The following is a 17471-nucleotide window of genomic DNA, read 5'->3' as shown; positions in this document are numbered from 1 at the left end:
GAAAGACAAAGGTGAAAGAAGAAAAGGTGAGAGAAGAACAAATGGAGAGAGGAAAGAGAAACAGAAGAAAAGACCAGGTAAATACAGAAAGAGAAAAAAATTAGGTTGAGCAAAGGAAGATGAGCCAAGCATACAGAAAGGAGAGACAGAAAGAAAGAACAAATTACAAAGGGAATGAAAGAGGGAGAGAGTGCCAGAAGTAAAAACAAGAAAGAGAGGCAGACATAGAGATAAATAAAAAGATGAGTATGTCTGAGAAAACAAAGCAGGAAATGAGGAAAATGATAAAAATTAAAAGGGAAAAAAGTTAAATGAGACAGGAAAGTTATAGAAAAGAGAGACATAGAGACAAAGTCAGAAAGAATAAGAGATAGAAAAATACAGAATGAGGCAGGAAGAAGAAGAGGCTGCTCAGCTAGTTTATCCAAGGTGAGGATGGCAACAATAGCTTGGTGTGGAGATGATGTTCTGTGCCCTGGAGTTGGAGCTCTTGGCCAAGTAGCTGCTAGAGAGTGTACACCCCAAAGTGTCCCTGAAATCTGTCATCAGTAATCCTCTATAGAAGTAGATAGGGATGATGATCTTCTAACATTCTGCCAGGAATGGGGCTGTCAGTCAACTCTGTTCCCTGTAGCAAGTTCTCTTGAACCTGGTCTAAACAGCACACTTCCATGTCTGCCACAGTCAGCTCTGACTGTTAGAAAGCTCTTTATAGTAAACAAAAATCAGACTCTCCATACTTAACACTAAATGCTCCACTGCTACTGACATAAACGAGTTAGGACCCTATTGGTTGCAAATAACAGACTCAACTGGAACTAGCTTAAGCAAAAAGAGAATTTTTTGAAATGTATTTGGTTAACTTATGGAATTCAAGGGATGAAAGACTATTCTGGAGCTTGGATTGCTATAGTGAACTAAGGAAATTTCCTCAGTGTTGTTTCTCTTCGCTGTTTCTCTCTGAGCAACTACATTTTGCTCTAACAATACCTACTGGTGTCTTCAGTTCTTCAGTTACATTATGGAACATGGCTGCCAACTGCTTCTGAATTTACATGTTCAAGTCACATACAGCTCAGACATGGCAGAGTAATAATCATTATTACCTTTCAGTCACAGTTTCAGAATTCCAAGGGAAAGATCTGATTGGCTCAGCCTGGGTTAGGTGCTCAATACCAAACCAATCAACAATGGTGTGAAGGCAAAGTGGGCTTACATTAAACTAGTGGTTCTCAAATTTGGCTGCATAGTGAAATCACCTGTGGACCTCTAAACACACTGACCACTCACCTCCTCTCCTCCACCCCTACCCCCAGCCTCTAGACTCCAGCCTTCAGCCTCCAGGCTCCAGCCCAGGATTCTCTTTTAACTGATTTTGTGTGCAGTCTGGGCAATAGAGAGTTGTTAAGACCCTACAGGTGATTCTAAGATGCATCACAGAAATCTGCATCTCCTATGAAGCGAGGTGGGTGGGATGGTGATGAGAGTCCAGGCAACCTCAAAGAAGAGGTCCTGGCAACCCCTTGTAGATGCCCACCATGAAATAAAATTTCCTGCTGTTTTTCAGGAGTGTTCTTATTTAAGTCATTCAGTAAAAGCTATATTTCTACAACCCATTTTTAAAGTGTCTTATTTTGCCATGTTTTTGATAAAAAGATTTTATGAAAAACATACCAAAAATTCCCCCTTCTACCACAGGAAAAGTAACTTATTCTAGTATGTAATATACCTTTTATACCTTATGAAAAATAATGGTTGTGTAAAAAAACTCACTTTAAGTATACTTTTCATGCAGAAAGTAAAAGCCTGAAAATGGGTATGGTTCTAAAAAAAACCAAATTTTTGGCATAAAACATAATCTGGCAGATAACTCTTTTTTCTAAATCATCTTCTTCCATTGTTAAGAAAATACTGCTTTGGCAGTGGATCTGCTGAGGCAAACTCTTCTATGAGTTTCATGCTGTGCTTGTTATGGCTCTTAAAAATGTTCTAAAAACAACCCTTTTTGGATTGAAATATCAAATTTTCTCTTGAATTTATCTTTATACAAGTTTAGAGAGTCTTGGTAAAACTTACATAGTTCTTTTGCAAATTCTCATACTTTCTGATTTTATTGTTTTATTTGGTTGTATCAGAAGTTTGGAATATAAACAAGTGCTGTCTGTAATATTGCATAGGTATATGTACATGGATTTCTAGATGAACTGGACTATGTTGCTGTCAAAATTATGATTTTTAAAAACTTACTGGGAACTCAGCAATCAGATTTTAAAGATTTTGGCATGTAGATATGAACAAATATCTCAAATCTGCCATTGACGAAGCTGCAATCGGAAACAAAATTACTTTAGATAATCTCCACTAAACATGAATGCTCTAAAATTGAGGAAAAATAAACAAACCTCTGTACTTCCTACAGATGTTTTTATTGTAAATACAATATGTGGTGACATAGTGTTGGAGGAAGAATCAAGAGGACGTGACCCCCATTTGATCCGAGAGCTGGATCTGGGCAATTGGAGGTTCCTCATCCCCTCCCCTGTGCTTAGAATATACACTCTCCCCTGTTCCCACAGTGGAAGCCATTTGCAAGAATGCAGCCTTGAGAGATCAATGTGTTGTTGAGACCATCTGGATGGTACACATGACTGAACCCCGTTGAGGCCTCTTCAGACACTCTTAAGATTTTGGCAGGTAGGTGCAGAAATCACTTGTCTTGCAGCTGCCTGAAACTATAAGTAAGTAAACTATATATAAGTAAGTTCCCTTGCTTATTAAACCTCCCACCTCTGCTTATTAGACCTCCCACCTACCAATCTGGAGTGGCCTGCCAATTTCTTTGGTGTCTCCCTGCCCTCCACATACGGGGCCAGTTTCAGATTTCAGATTTCAAACCTCCTTATTGAGGTTTCTAACTAGCAATTGGCAAGCTAGGCAGGAGACCCAAGAAATGAATGCAGGAAGAGAGGCATTGTTGGAGGAAATTCTGGATTGGCCATTGACCTCCATGTGGGGTAGTGGGGGTGTTCTGTATGTTAGATGCTTGTGGACTGCTATGTGAGTACACGGGTGCCCTTGAAAACACCAGCTGGTCTAGTGCACTTGTTTGAGGAACTGTGTAGAGTGCACTGCAGCAGAGAAAAGAAATACATGGCTGTCCAGTGAGCTGACCTCTGCTGTGGGTAGGTCGCTGAATCCTGATGCCCAACTAGAGGCTGAAGCTCAGGTTAGAAAGTTGGAAGAAGAGCTAAGGTTAGAGAAGGGGATGTGCAGGTGTCCACTGCTCTGCTAGTTTAGGGGCTGGCAGACAAGGTGAGAGAGCAGGATAAGAAGTTGGAAACCTTAATGTGTGTTTTGCAAAGCTAGGAGGGTGCAAACTGCCATGGATTAAGGTCCCAGACCTTGTGACAAAGCCTGATTAGGACCCTAAGGGGTGGAATCCCTGGGAAAGTGAGGAGAGTGAAGAGGAAGATGTTGTGGTAATAGTGAAATGGAAGAAATATCCTATGCCCATCTGACCCCTAATACAAAGGAAAGCAAAAGCACAGCAACAATGATCCCAGCCAGCAGGACAGCCCCCAATTCAAGAAACATTCATGATGAGAAAATATTTTCCCTCTGAGCTTATTGATATAGTTGCCAAGTTCCAGCAAAAGGCCAGGGAAAGTATCCAGGCATGGTTAGTGTGGTTATAGGATATGGGGGGCGATGGCATTTCTTTGACCAGCAGGAAGCAGAGAAAATGAGCAACATCACCTGCCCTCCAGCAGCACCTGCACGGTGCTGGGTGGGAAAGGTGTTCAAGGGACTCACTGCCTTGTAGATTGGATTATTCTATCCTCCAGAGAGGCTTGGCTCAATGAGGGGGAATCCCTGGTCATGTGGGACCCTGGAAATATACAGAGGAGGTACAATGAATTCTTAGGGAGTTGGGAATGAGACAGGCCACCTACATCCCTGTCTTTGAAGACCGTGATAAGGCCACATTCGCTGCAGAAATGAAAGCCAAGCGACTCCAGTCCACCCGCAGTATGCTGTTGTATACTGATGCTGTATGGGACTCTGATATCCACACTGAGTTCAGGTGTGGGACAAGACATTTATGATGTTGAGCAGACAAGGTGGGAGAGCAGGATAAGAAGTTGGAAATCTTAGTGTGTGTTTTGCAAAGCTAAGAGGGTGCAAACTGCTATGGATTAAGGTCCCAGCCCTTGTGACAAAGCCTGAGTAGGACCCTAAGGAATGGAATCTGGGGAAATACAAATTCCAAGAATGGGTATGGGCTAGGGGAAAGACCAGAGACAGAGGGAGCTCGGAAAGCCAAAAGGCTATCCTAATTGGCTGTAAAGGGTCTGGTAAAAGTAACCCAGAAGCAAATGTGGTTTGACTTCATTGCTGTCGGGACCACAGCTAAACAGATAGATTGGTAACCCAACACTGTGCTGGTCAGCCTGTGGAAAGTTCAGACCTGCCCCACCTGCCTCTACCATCCCTGATGCTCTGCTTGCTCCAGCCTCAGGGATACAGTCCTATTAGAGGTGGGTGCCTCCCATAGCCTGAGTATAGGATGCAGGCCAGCACTGCCTCCAGGTGAGGACCACTGGAGCTGAAAGTACTCTAACACACAGTCTCCCTCAGAAGTTTTCTAGCCCCCTCTGTGCCATTGATAGTTACCAAGGGCAAATGGTTAGTCAGGAAGATCCCTTTACTAATGAAAATTGGGCATTCTCCCCCATGAGAATGCCCAAAACCAGAGAAAGTATTGGACATTGGTATCCTACAAGGTCTAACCCTGCAAACCTCTGTTGGTGGGTTAGAGCAATCAAACCAGTGCTGAAGGAAAATGCCAACTGGGAACATAAGGAATAGAAGAAACTATCCAGGAACTGCACCGAGTGGGTATTGTACACCCTGCCCCTAGTGCTTTCAGCAGCCCGGTGTGGATGGTAAAAAGCCAGATGGCAGTGTTGGCAGGTTTGGTTCCTGCTAAGGGCTATGAGGAGAGAATCTGGTCTAGGCTTCTTTCCCTGGCTTGTAGATGACCATCTCCTCCCTGTATCTTCACATCTTCTCCCTTCTTACATGTCTGTCTCCAAATTTCCCCTCCTTCAAAGGACAACAGTCACATTGGATTAAGCCCCACTCTAACAACCCCATTTAACTTGATTACTTCTGTAAAGATCCTGTCTCCAAATAAGGACACATTATGAGATAACATGGGTTAGGACTTCAACATATGAATTTTGGGAGAATAAAATTCAATTCATAACAGAAGGTTTTCTGTAGCCGGGCATTAGGTAAAAGTTTTGATTTAGAAAGAAAAAGCATAGGGTAAATCGACAGCCATTCAGGCAGTAGAGTCATGTTTTTAGGTTTTAGGCAGTCACCATACCCCCAAGTTTTTAGTTAAAATGTCTTTTGGCTTGAGCATATCTGATCTCAGTAATTATTCTATAAAAATATAAAATTAATGTTAGAGTAGAAGTATGTGTATGAGATGGGTAGAGAGAAACGGTGGTGGTGGGGTGTTGAATATGCCCTGCTTAACTAGCTTTTTAAAAAAATTTTTTTTTATTTTTGGCTGCGTTGGGTCTTTGTTGCTGCGCACAGGCTTCTCTAATTGTGGTGAGCGGGGGCTACTCTTCATTGCCATGCATGGGCTTCTCATTGCAGTGGCTTCTCTTGTTTGGAGCACGGGCTCTAGGTGCATGGGCTTCAGTAGTTGTGGCTCGCAGGCTCTAGAGTGCAGGCTCAGTAGTTGTGGCGCATGGGCTTAGTTGCTCTGCGGCATGTGGGATCTTCCCGGACCAGGGCTCAAACCGGTGTCCCCTGCATTGGCAGGAAGATTCTTAACCACTGTGCCACCAGGGAAGTCCCTTAACTAGCTTTTATAATAGGTCTATTATAATAAAAGTCCTCATGTTTAGTAGCTCTTCATATTCCTATCTTGTTTTATCCACACCTCTTCCTATCCCTATACATAGTACCAATAATAATTAAAACTAGCTATAGGACATAAGATTCCTTTCCTAATGAAAGGAAGACATTTCCTATTGTTAGAGTCTAGAGGCTACTAGCTGCAGTGAGTGAGAACTGAAGAGACTGGAGACCCAGGCTAAGAGTGAACCACCTTAGCTCCCAAGACTGCTTAAAGTAGAGGTAGTGGTGAAATGGGAAAGTGACTTTGGGGGGTGAGGGGACCCCTGATTGGTAGCAGTTTAACAGCCAGTTGGCAATATTCTTCAATACTCAAAAATCGACTCTTGCCAGCCTGTCCGAGCTGGCTCCAGAACATCACCCTCAACAATTTCTCAAAATGTGTTTCCAGTGTAGTCATCCAAAGCCAACTCATTGTTTATTGTATTCATTTCTGGAGGCTGCTGTAACAAATTACCACAAAGTTGGTGGCCTGAAACAGCAGAAATTTATTCTCTCAGTTGTAGAGGCCAGAAGTACAAAATCTGGCAGGGCTGTGCTTTCTCTGGGGGCTCTAAAAGAGAATCCACTCCTTACCTCTTCCAACTTCTGGTGGCTGTCAGCATTCCTTGGCTTTCTTGGCTTGTGACCATATCACTCTAATCTGTCTCCATCGTTACACTGCTTTCTTCTCTGTGTATATCTTTTCCTCTGTGCATCTCTCTTTCCAGGATTGATTTAAGGCCCGTCAGGGTAATCTCCTCATCTCAATATCTTTAATTTAATTACATGTGCAAAGACGTTTTTTCCAAGTAAAGTAACATCCATAGGTTTGGGGGATTAAGACATGGCCATACCTTTTTCTTGGTGGGGGGTGGGTGTAGCATCATTCATCCCATTACATTTATTATATGTCTAAGATTCATATTAAATTGGTGTTAAAATTTGAAAGAACAGAGAGACTGAGAGGAATATCATGTTAGTATTATGAGCATGAATTCTGGAGTCATACTATTTGGTTTAAATGCCAGTTCCATCACTAACTAGCTGTGTGAACTTGGGTAAGTTACTTATTGTCTCTGTGTCTATTTCCTCATCTGTACAATGGGATAATAATTGTGCCTAGCTTATTGGGTTGATGTGAAGATTAAATTGCCCATAATAAGTGATATATAAGCATTTGTTATTGTTATTTTTATTATTGTTATTATTAGAGGAAGTTTGGCTGAATTCATAGAATTTATTAAAATCGTGGCATCACAATGGTTGAAAGTTTTACAGGACCAGAAACTTGCCATGTGAAAGTCCACAAATAGGTTTGAAAGGAGTGATTTCTACAGATCTAACTTTATTCACTGAAACATTCCAATTTTGTCTCAGGCCTTTCTTGAAAATGGTAACAGGCTGTTTTGTTTTACCTGGTTCCATTTTTGTGCTGAAGAAGAGACTGTATCTTCCACTTGATCGAAAGTGGCTCAAATCTGTCCCTTTGTTTGACAGTGCCAGATTTAGAAAAAGGGTAAAATTTGAAAAGCTTAAAAGATGTATTTAATGTTATGTGTCTACACCATCACAATTTTCACTAATACCATTAGAACATACATTCAGATTCATTATGGTGCAAGAATAGAAATGCTAATCCACTAAGCACTCATGTTAATGTTCATTTAATAAAAGAAATAGATTCTGACTCTCTTGTAAATTATATGAGGGGGAAGGTAAGGAACCTAGGAAATAATTAACTAGCATAATTCAATTAGGTGCAGTTCCTCTAATATTGCTTCCTGCAGGAATTACTTTAGAACATTGATATATTGTGGTTCTTCTATATAATTTTCAGATAGCTGATTGTGTGGTATAGAAAATAGAAAGAAGACTCTAGAATTTCATATTCAAGCTAGCCCTCACTTGTAGACCATAGATTTATTCAAATAAAAATTATTTTCCATGACCTAGTCCATTATATAGGCAGTTATTATTCAATGCTTTGTTCTTCTGCTTTTTAATTTTTAAAATCCCTTTTATTAAAAACAAATATAAGGCCTCTTTGGGTGGGTAGAATGGGAGATGCTAAATAACTCAAATAAGGAAAAAAATCAGTTTAATTAATAAAGCTGTGTTTTTGATAGTAGTTTTAAAATCTGCTTTATTATTACCTACATGCTTGACTGGAAACTGGAAAGCATCAGGCTATTAGATTTAGAAAAGTGGTCTCTTGGCCATGTTGAGGTTAAGTCAGGAAAAGAACGTGTATTTCAAAATTATTCTAGTGACTTTCTATTACTCTGCATTCATGAGACTACTCAGTAATACTTCAAATTTAAGAAATATTTAGCTCTACTAATTTCATGATAAAATGTACCACATATAAAGTGTATCTTAGGGCTGAGAAAAGAAGCACAAAATACTTATTATGAGTTGGCCAAATTTAATAATATGATTAAATGCTTTTCTTTTTTGTTCTTAATAACTTAGATTTTAAAGTAGCACTTTGCATCCACTTTCTCTCCACTCATGCTTTCAGTTTAGTGCATAAATAAAACCCATGGTAATGAGGGACAGATGTGACAAATTGCTACACGTCCTCAGTTCCTTTACCTGACTTCTACCTTCTTCCTCACCTGCAAAATTCTCCTGTCAGAGGACAAAGAGTAAATCCTTATTATAGACAAAAAATGCTAGTCCCATTGTTAATCTCATTTTGAAACAGACTACTTCCCTGGCCAGTCATTGCTTTATGTTTAAGTTCTCTGGAGGGTTCCCAAGATCCTTCATAACCTTTTCCCCTCCTACTGTCCCCAGCCATCATCTCTACCTCATCAGGTCATTTATTTTGTGGTCCTTCACAGGTATCATTTAATCATTTGTCTTTCTTTTGCTTTTGCTTATTATGTTTTTCATTCCGCTATGAGAGCCCTCCCCATCTTTATTCAGACATTCCCAAATCAATCCATCCACTCTCCCTTGTAGCACTTAACCACATTTGTATATACTTCTGTGTATACTATTTCTTTACAATGTCCTCCCATAGACTATAATTTTTATGAAAGGAGGGACATTACCTGTACCCTAGTGCCTGGCATTTGGTAAGCAAAACATTTTTTTGAATAAATAAATAAATTCTATTGTTTATATGTTCTTGCTTTACTTTCTTTCCAACTAGGTTGCAAACATTTGTGTACAGGGAAAACACTATTTAATATTTTTGAATCCACAGCTGCTTCTAGACAACCTCCCTACCTCCTAAAATACCAATGACTCCATGGATACTTGAAAAAGCTAGGCTCATTAAAATCATTGCACCAATGAAGGTTAAAGGGAGAACAAGGAATAAGGTAAAAAGAATGAGGTGTGTGAGCTTTAGTAAGTACTTTTGTAGCATGCTGAGATTAGCTATATCATGCTTCACCATCATCTTGTCTAGAAGAAAGAATATTTTGACAAAGTTTTTTGGAGCTGAGTGTTTATAGCAAAACATTTGCAGGAGATGGAGGGAAACATTGAAGACTTCTGTGTTTGTGTTCTGTCCATAAGGAAGCAAGAATGAGCCATCCTTACTCAAATGCAAACAAAATGATTTAGGGTAAAAGGCATTGCACTCTAAAGAGATATTACCAATTTAAGGAAGATATTGACATGCAAAGATGCACCCTATTTTCCTCCTGATTCTTGGAATTTCATGTCCCAGGCAAAACACATGACTCATATTACTGATGAACAGCCCACATCCACAAATCTTGCCAGAACTGTCTCAGAGGAAATCCTCAACTTTTATATCAACCTGCACATGTCATTATTTTTCAAATACTTTTACAAAAGGAGTGTTTCATCATTACTTTGACATCCTTGGGAATAATTCAAATGAATTCTACTCAGTCACACACACACACAAAAACCCTCCAATTATTTACATTTAACAGACTTGTTTTTTCCTCTCCTGACTTAAATGCCCAATATCCCACTACATGTTTTCCTTTTGTATATTTTCTATTTTTGCCTATGATACTGCTTTTTCTCTCTTTCTACCTTTGAAGATAAACTCATATTTCAGTCAATTTTTTGTCAAGTCAGTAAAGTCAAAACAGAACTGTAACACATTTAGCAGAACACCTCATGTTCTTTGAGCATCCTACTTCTCTTCTTGTTGTCTCATACTAACCTTGACTGCCGCTTTTCAGACTTTCACTGTTGCTCACTACTTTTTTAAAATTGAAGTAAAATTCACATAACATATAATCAGCTACTTTACAGTCATTCAGTGCCAGTTAGTGCCTTCACAACGTACTCACTAATTCTTTCACTTCTCTCCAGTTTACCCCCTTTGCCACAAATTTAACAGACTTTTATTATCTCTTCATGCCTGAGCTCAACACTGCACCTTCAGCCCTCACCTAAGGTCTAAATTCCCTGAGAAGACAGAGACCCCACAGTCTTCTCAGCCTACCTAGCTTTCCACTCTCTCTCATCCCTTTCTTCCCAATGCAGAGGGAAAGCAGCGTTTCTCTTGCCCAAGATTCATCCTGTCCAATGTGATCCTTTCCTATTTCCTCCACTTTGTGGGTACCCTATGCCACCAATAACTGCATTCCTTGCATTCTTAATCAGTATTTTTCTTCTGCCTGTTTTCCCTAGTCTACAAGCTTATTCATGATTTCTCCATTCTGAAAAAAGACCTTAAATCAAGTCTTATCTCTTGGCTGTTACCTGTTTTTCTCTTTCCCTTCATCACTGCTAAACTTCTCAAGAGAGTAATCCAGATTCTCCTGTTCATTTAAAAAAAAATCTTGTGTTTATAAGGTAACTCACCACCCAACTCAGCTATTCCACTAAAACTGCTCTTGTGCAAACCACCATTGACCTCCCATTTGCCAAACTGAAGGTCTTAATTATAATTCTCAAAGATTTTTTAACCAAATTTGACCCTGTTGACCAGGGCCTCCTATCAGATCTGAAGCACTCTTAGGTTTTGGATTTTGTGTCATTTCTCTCTCAGGCTTCTTTTCCAGCTTCTCTGGAAAAAAAAAAATTTTTTTTTTTGGCAATTCTGGTAAAGTCATCCTTTCAATGTGAATTTTTCCAAATCTCATCTTCCGTGGCTGATGTCATAATTTCTCATGGCATTTCCTGTCTTCTCTTTTAGTTGATTTGCAAACTAGAAAATCAGCTCTGACAGCATAGGAGAGTGAACTTGTGTCTTTGGGGGGTTTTAGAAGCATAACCTGAAGTTTTTCACCCTAAGCACAAAACCACTTTGAAGTTCTGAGTTTTATCTTAATTCAGGTAGATTTTATGTTCTAGTCAATATTATATACACCATTGTTTAATTAATAAAAGGTATAACTAAGATGTCAAATGAGGCAGTCTGTCTTTGGGAATTATTAGTATTATATTATTTTGCTTGAACCTCATCCCATGTCCTATGAGTCCCTCTCCATCTCTCTGGGACCTGGGGGTGTGGTATGTGTGGGTCTTAGGGAGGGTGTTCAAGCTTTCCTTAGTCACCTCTGACTTTGAGTTCCTGCTGCTTCTGGTGTAGTTCATTTTATATACTATTACATTATCCTTCTAGGACCATCCATACCTGTGAGGACAGTATCAACCAGATGATATAGAAGAGGAACTCTTTTTTCCAAATTTTCCTGAACATGGCTGGTGTTTGTAAGTGTAGCAGAGTTACTAAAGGTTTGGTGCTATGGGGGAGGAAAAAAAAACCTTTCCTCTACGCTTCTAAGTTTTTCTGGCTGGTCTAAGAATTAAATTGACATAAGAAATGATAACAGGAAAAATCAAATTTAATTTTATATGTACAGGAGTGTCACATCCATGGGAGGGTTAGAGACCCCACATATATGAGGGGTTCAAAGACAGAAAGGTAAAGTAAAGTATATATGCCACCCTGAGATAAGAAATGGGATAGGGGCCTGGGGCTTTCAAGGACAAGTGGGTCATTCATAGGATGATAAGTAGAAGAGCAGATGTTGGATAATTAGATGTGTGCCCTGCCATATATATGGGCCACTTGGATAAAATTTATATCTGATCATAACTCTTAATCTGGGAAAGAGCAATTTAAATTCTCCTACTTAATTAAAGAAGAGGCAGAAGTTTCTCTTGAACCTGCAGGGTCTCAATGCCTTTAGCTCGAAATAATCCTCATGCAAAAGTTTTGGGGCACATTTTGGGGAGGCTTGTTTTGAACCCCTTCAATGCACCAGATGTCAGTTAAGTGTATCATTAAAAAAATAACTACAGATTGATACTAGCCATTCCTATTCATAAAATTTCTCAGTTAACTCAACATATGATACTTTTTCATTTGCCTCAGATTCTTCTCTCCCTAATGTTTTTTTTCTTCTTCTAGATATTTCAGGGATCATTTCCATAACCTCTTCTTGAAAACTAAATTCTTTCAGCAAGAAGTATCTACCGTGAGGTTTTAATTATGTTTTTCATGGCAAATGCTTGAAATTCTTTGCCATAGAGTAAAATGGATGCTCCAAGAGGAAACCCCTTTTATCTCCTGTGACTTAGTATAAATTGCTGCACTGCTGAGTTTACTCATCTTGTGCTTATTCTATTTGGAGTGTTCAAACTCTTTAAAGATGGCTTCCAAAGATTTATCTCTGGCCCCAACTTATGGTGAGCTTTTATTCTGTATCTTTAGCATATCCACAACACATATCTGGCATTGCAAAATTAAATAGAGCCCGAAATTGCACTTTTATTAATTCCTGCAAGTCTTTTTTTCCTGTTGTGTTCTTATATCTTAAATAAAATGATCATCATTTACTTAGGCACTTTTTCTAAAAACCTCATTCATCTGTGACCTCATACTTCTTTCTCCCCTGCTCCCCTCATAGTTTATTCATTTAGTTACCAAGTCTCATCAATTCTACCACTAAAATAGTTTGGGGATTTTTTACTGCTTCTCAATTACCACTGTAGTTCTCCTTCCCTAGGCTCACATTGCTTATATATTTGGGTTATGCATTCACCTCTTAGGTGTCTTTTTTTTTTTTTTCCCCCGGTATGTGGGCCTCTCACGGTTGTAGCCTCTCCCATTGCGGAGCACAGGCTCCGGACGCGCAGGCCCAGCGGCCATGGCTCACAGGCCCAGCCGCTCCGCGGCATGTGTGATCTTCCTGGACTGGGGCACGAACCCGTGTCCCCTGCACCGGCAGGCAGACTCTCAACCACTGCGCCACCAGGGAAGCCACCTCTTTGGTGTCTTTTTGCCTCAACTTTCTAATCTCCTTGTATTCGATTCACTGTTTTTTTCTTAATATTTATATTTTGAAAACAAAGGTCCATCAAGTTATTTTTGTGCCTTAATACTGTCTTTGACTATCTACTACCTAGAGGAAGAAATTCAAACTCATCGTCTTGCCTGTGTTTCCACTGTCATTCTCTCTCTTGAATTTCTTCTATGCAGTGCACAGTTCAGCTCCTCTGGATGCGTTTATTTTCTGAACACATTCATTGATTGAACAACTTGTGTATGACAAGCATTATGATAACTGTTGAGGACCGAAGGGGAAAAAAAAGCACCAGAAAGAGTTTCTACTCTCAAGAATCTTCATTTTAAGCTTCCACTGATTTGATCATGCTGTTTTCTCTGCATAAAATATCATTCCCTCACTCGCCCCTGCCAAACTTCTAATCACTGTTCAAGTCCACACTTAATGCTATTTCTGTGAAGACTTTCTGTTTTACTCTAGAAAGTATGAATCATTCTGTCTGTATTCTGACCAAACATTTTTATGCTTTCGTATATTTTTGTTGATGTTAGCTCCTTGCTCTTGTATTGCTGTAATCATTTGCTCTCTGGTTGTTCATTATCCACATGCTTGCTCTTTTTATTTGTTCTACTCAGTGATCTAGTCTCCACTCTCTGATTAAAATCTCTTCAGTGGCTTCCATGGCTCCTAGATGAAGATCAACATTTTCACCTTAGGATTCTACTTTCTGCACAGTCCGGCCTACATTACCAGACGAGTCTCATACTTGCTATGCCCCCATTCTTTGCTCTCAAGTCACTCACTCAAATGCCTTCTCAAATGGTTATTCACAGGACTTTAGCACGTTATTCCTTTACTCTAAAAATCCACCAGCATCCTCCTTTCATTTTATTTAGCTCGCCCTGACTCTGCCATCAAATCTCAGCTTAATCATCATAGATCAGTTTCTCCTATTATATACTTCATAGCCTTACTTATTTGTAATGATTATTTATTAATATCCATCTACCTTACTCGTGTACAACGTTAAAGCAGAAACGGTATCTTTTTTTCCCTCACCTTTGATCCCCAGTTCCTAAGAGAATGTGTCTCTCCTTCCATCTCTCTCTCATTCAACATATACATTGAATGAACAAGAACTTATTTATTTTATAGCAAGATTGTAAGCTCCCTCCTTGAGAACAAGACCCATGGATTCCTCATATGGGTATCCTCAGAATCAAACTCAGTGCCTGAGTCAGAGTCAAACATTTATTTCAGGCATACTGTACTGAATTAGGCTTTAATTATTTAACACAATCATGAATGTGTAGTCAATGACAGATGCGTGGTGTTTAGGGATCTGTAAATGTGGTTCAAATTAACCTACTGAAGTACAGATAATAAAATAACTATGATGCAGATTATAATGAAGTTTTATATTTTTTCATTAATTTCTATATCTCAGTTAATCTTAATAGTTTAAAGTGTATATTGTTATTTTTCTGGCCTTCCATAAGGTGGTAGTTTTCCACTGTACTGTCTTTTCTTAAGCATTAAATTCTGATATAAAGCTTCAGTGGGACAAAGCCATATTTAATTTCCCATTTTCACCAAAGACAATCAAGACCTATTTCCCTTGTTTAACATTATTCAGTGGCTTCAGTTATAACCAGTCAGTTTTTAAAAATTAAATAATCACAATGGAATGAGGGATCATTTTGTGTATTCTTCTGCATTGTCTAATTACATTAAATTCATTCTGGAGTTAGGAACACTTAAGCTTGTTTGAAAGTTCTCCCATGGAACCAGATGAGGGTTTTCCCCCCACCAATGCAGAGGACATGTGTGCATGTTCTGAGAAACTGGATAGGGCATGCAATAGAACCTGTGCGTATGTGGTATACCTTACAGTCTTCATGGATCCCTTCCATTAACACCATAACACTTGAAGGGTGGAAATGACTTGGGCTTTGGTAACAAAGGTCTAGGTTCGCCTTCCAGGTTACTAGCTATATGACGGTGAGTGAGTTACTACCTTTTGAGCTTCAGTTTTGAAATCTTTGAGAAGGGGATAATACACATATCAAAATATCATTGTGACAAGTAAATGAGCTTTTACAGGTAGAGATTTAAATACAATGCTTGGTATATAACAGGAATTGAGTAAATGTTAGCTATCTTTTTTAATAATAACAGTAATATTGTTTTTAATCATAATTAGTAAGAAAGTTATCTTAAATTATTCTAACCAATAAACTACCACTGGCCAAATCAAGGTTTTATTCTTCAGTAAATAGTTTAATTGTTAATGACTTTTTCTATATCACATTTAAGCCTTTTCTGTATTCAAAGACAAGTACATTGTTGGTTCAGGATATGTCTCCCTCTCAAGGTTTCTCTCAGTTTGTTCTCCAAGACCCAAGAATGAGGCTCATCATGTTTTCCTCCAGATAACGGCTGTAGCCTGAGCTTGGGTGGTTTTTGTCCATACCATGTATCTCTTCTCTTAAAAGAGAGTAATCTTCTAACAGAGGTGAATCTTCTTAAAATCTTCTTCAGAGTTTTGTAATCTTTAGAGCTGTGGAGTGATACTTCTTTTCCATTAAAGTTCACTGAAATAAACTTCTATATAAAAATATTGCAAAATTTATGAATAAATTGTGGAAAGTTACTTTATTAAGTGAAAAGAAATTACAAATCGAGACCCAAAAGTTAAATGGAAAGTTATGGTCAGGTACAGTAAAGCAGAGATGGATCTGTGCAGAAACAAAAATAAAATAGACATGCAGCAAGAAGCAGAGGGAAGAGTTCACAAGGCTTCGGAGGCCCAGAGAGAGAGAGCTGGATGATCTGATTCTGGTTCTTCAGTCCTCGTTATAGATGCTTGTCTTGCTCTATGTATAAGATAGCTTTTGTCTTAGGTTGGGTTCTCCAAGCTAAAGGGACATTAAATAAGTTGTCTGTGAAATACTCTTTGTGATAGGTCAGTTTCTTCAATATAAGGAGACCTTAAACAAGGAATTCATATGCAAGTAATTTATTGAGGAAGTGCTCCCAGATAAACTGGTAAGGGAGTGAGGGAAGGTAAGCAGCAAAGGTGCTATTTCAAGCAAGGGTGGTGACAGCTTGATCCAGCAGGGGATTTTAGAATGTAAGTTACAATGCACTGTTTGTCCTGACTCAAGGCAAAGTTGCTGGGCTTTCATATTCCCTTACCAATCATTCATTGGCTTGCAGCCACCTTGGGAGGCAGTGGTGGTTGTAAACTCTCAAGAACTTCCTGCTCTCTGCTTATGCTGGCAAAGATGCTTCACTAGCTCAAGGCCCTCCTTTTAAAGAGGATGGCTGGAGTAGTCTCCAGAACCATAAGAGAATAAATCTCTGTTGTTTTAAGCCACCAAGTTTATCGTAATTTGTCACTGTGGCCACAAAAAACTAATACAGATTTTATTACAGAATCAGTAGACAAAAAAATTACTCTATCAAATGTTACATAGCTTTCTAAGTGCTTAATCTCATATTCTATAACTAATCCCATCGTGTTCTTTGGATCACTCTTTGACTAGCACTGTACACTTATATCCATATAACAGATGCCCTTCTTTGCTTCAGCCATCTCAAATGAGTTTCAGTTACTTGCAGTCAAAAGAATGTTGACTAAAGATTGCCTCCATTCTTCTTTGTCCTTAAGACAACAGACATTTATCTATAAAGCTGACCGATACTCCTTCCTTGATATTACGCCATAGCCAAATCTACTGGAAGCCATTTCTCCCTTTCACGAAGGCTGAAGATGTGGGAGACTTTACATTTTCAGCCCTACCATTGGCAGCTGCCCGTGATACATCTATTGTATCAAAACGCATGATGGCTGAATTAAATTTTTTTGTCAAACAGTTAAGAAATTTGTGGACTGGTCCTAATATGGTTCCACCTTCCTTAATTATTAAGTCCTTTAAGAGTGTTCAATATTTCTCTAGGCAATCTATTTGTTTTATTATGTCTATTTATTGGGTTTGTTTTGTTTTCCGTAATAGACACTCATAACCAAAATAATAGTGCTGATCTTATCTTTGGGTTAGATAATTTCTATCTCTACTCAACACATTTTTTTTTTCTCTTTCTTCATTAGGATATTTACTTACTAGGTCATTTTTTTCTTTTCTCTCATATACAGATATCCTTTTGTTTTTTCTACTAAATTTCAACAGAACAAACTAATTTTATATGAACTATTATAAACTTATTAATGTGTTGTAGAATGACACTATGTTAAATGGAAGGAAATTATAGAATTAGTGACAGCTTAAGACCAAAAATTTCAATTCATAGCTA

The sequence above is a fragment of the Mesoplodon bidens genome, assembly GCF_964165515.1.
Source record: "Mesoplodon bidens genome assembly, chromosome: 5".
Lineage (NCBI taxonomy): Eukaryota > Metazoa > Chordata > Mammalia > Artiodactyla > Ziphiidae > Mesoplodon > Mesoplodon bidens.
The sequence above is the reverse complement of the archived record's forward strand: the minus strand, read 5'-3'. Positions refer to the sequence as shown.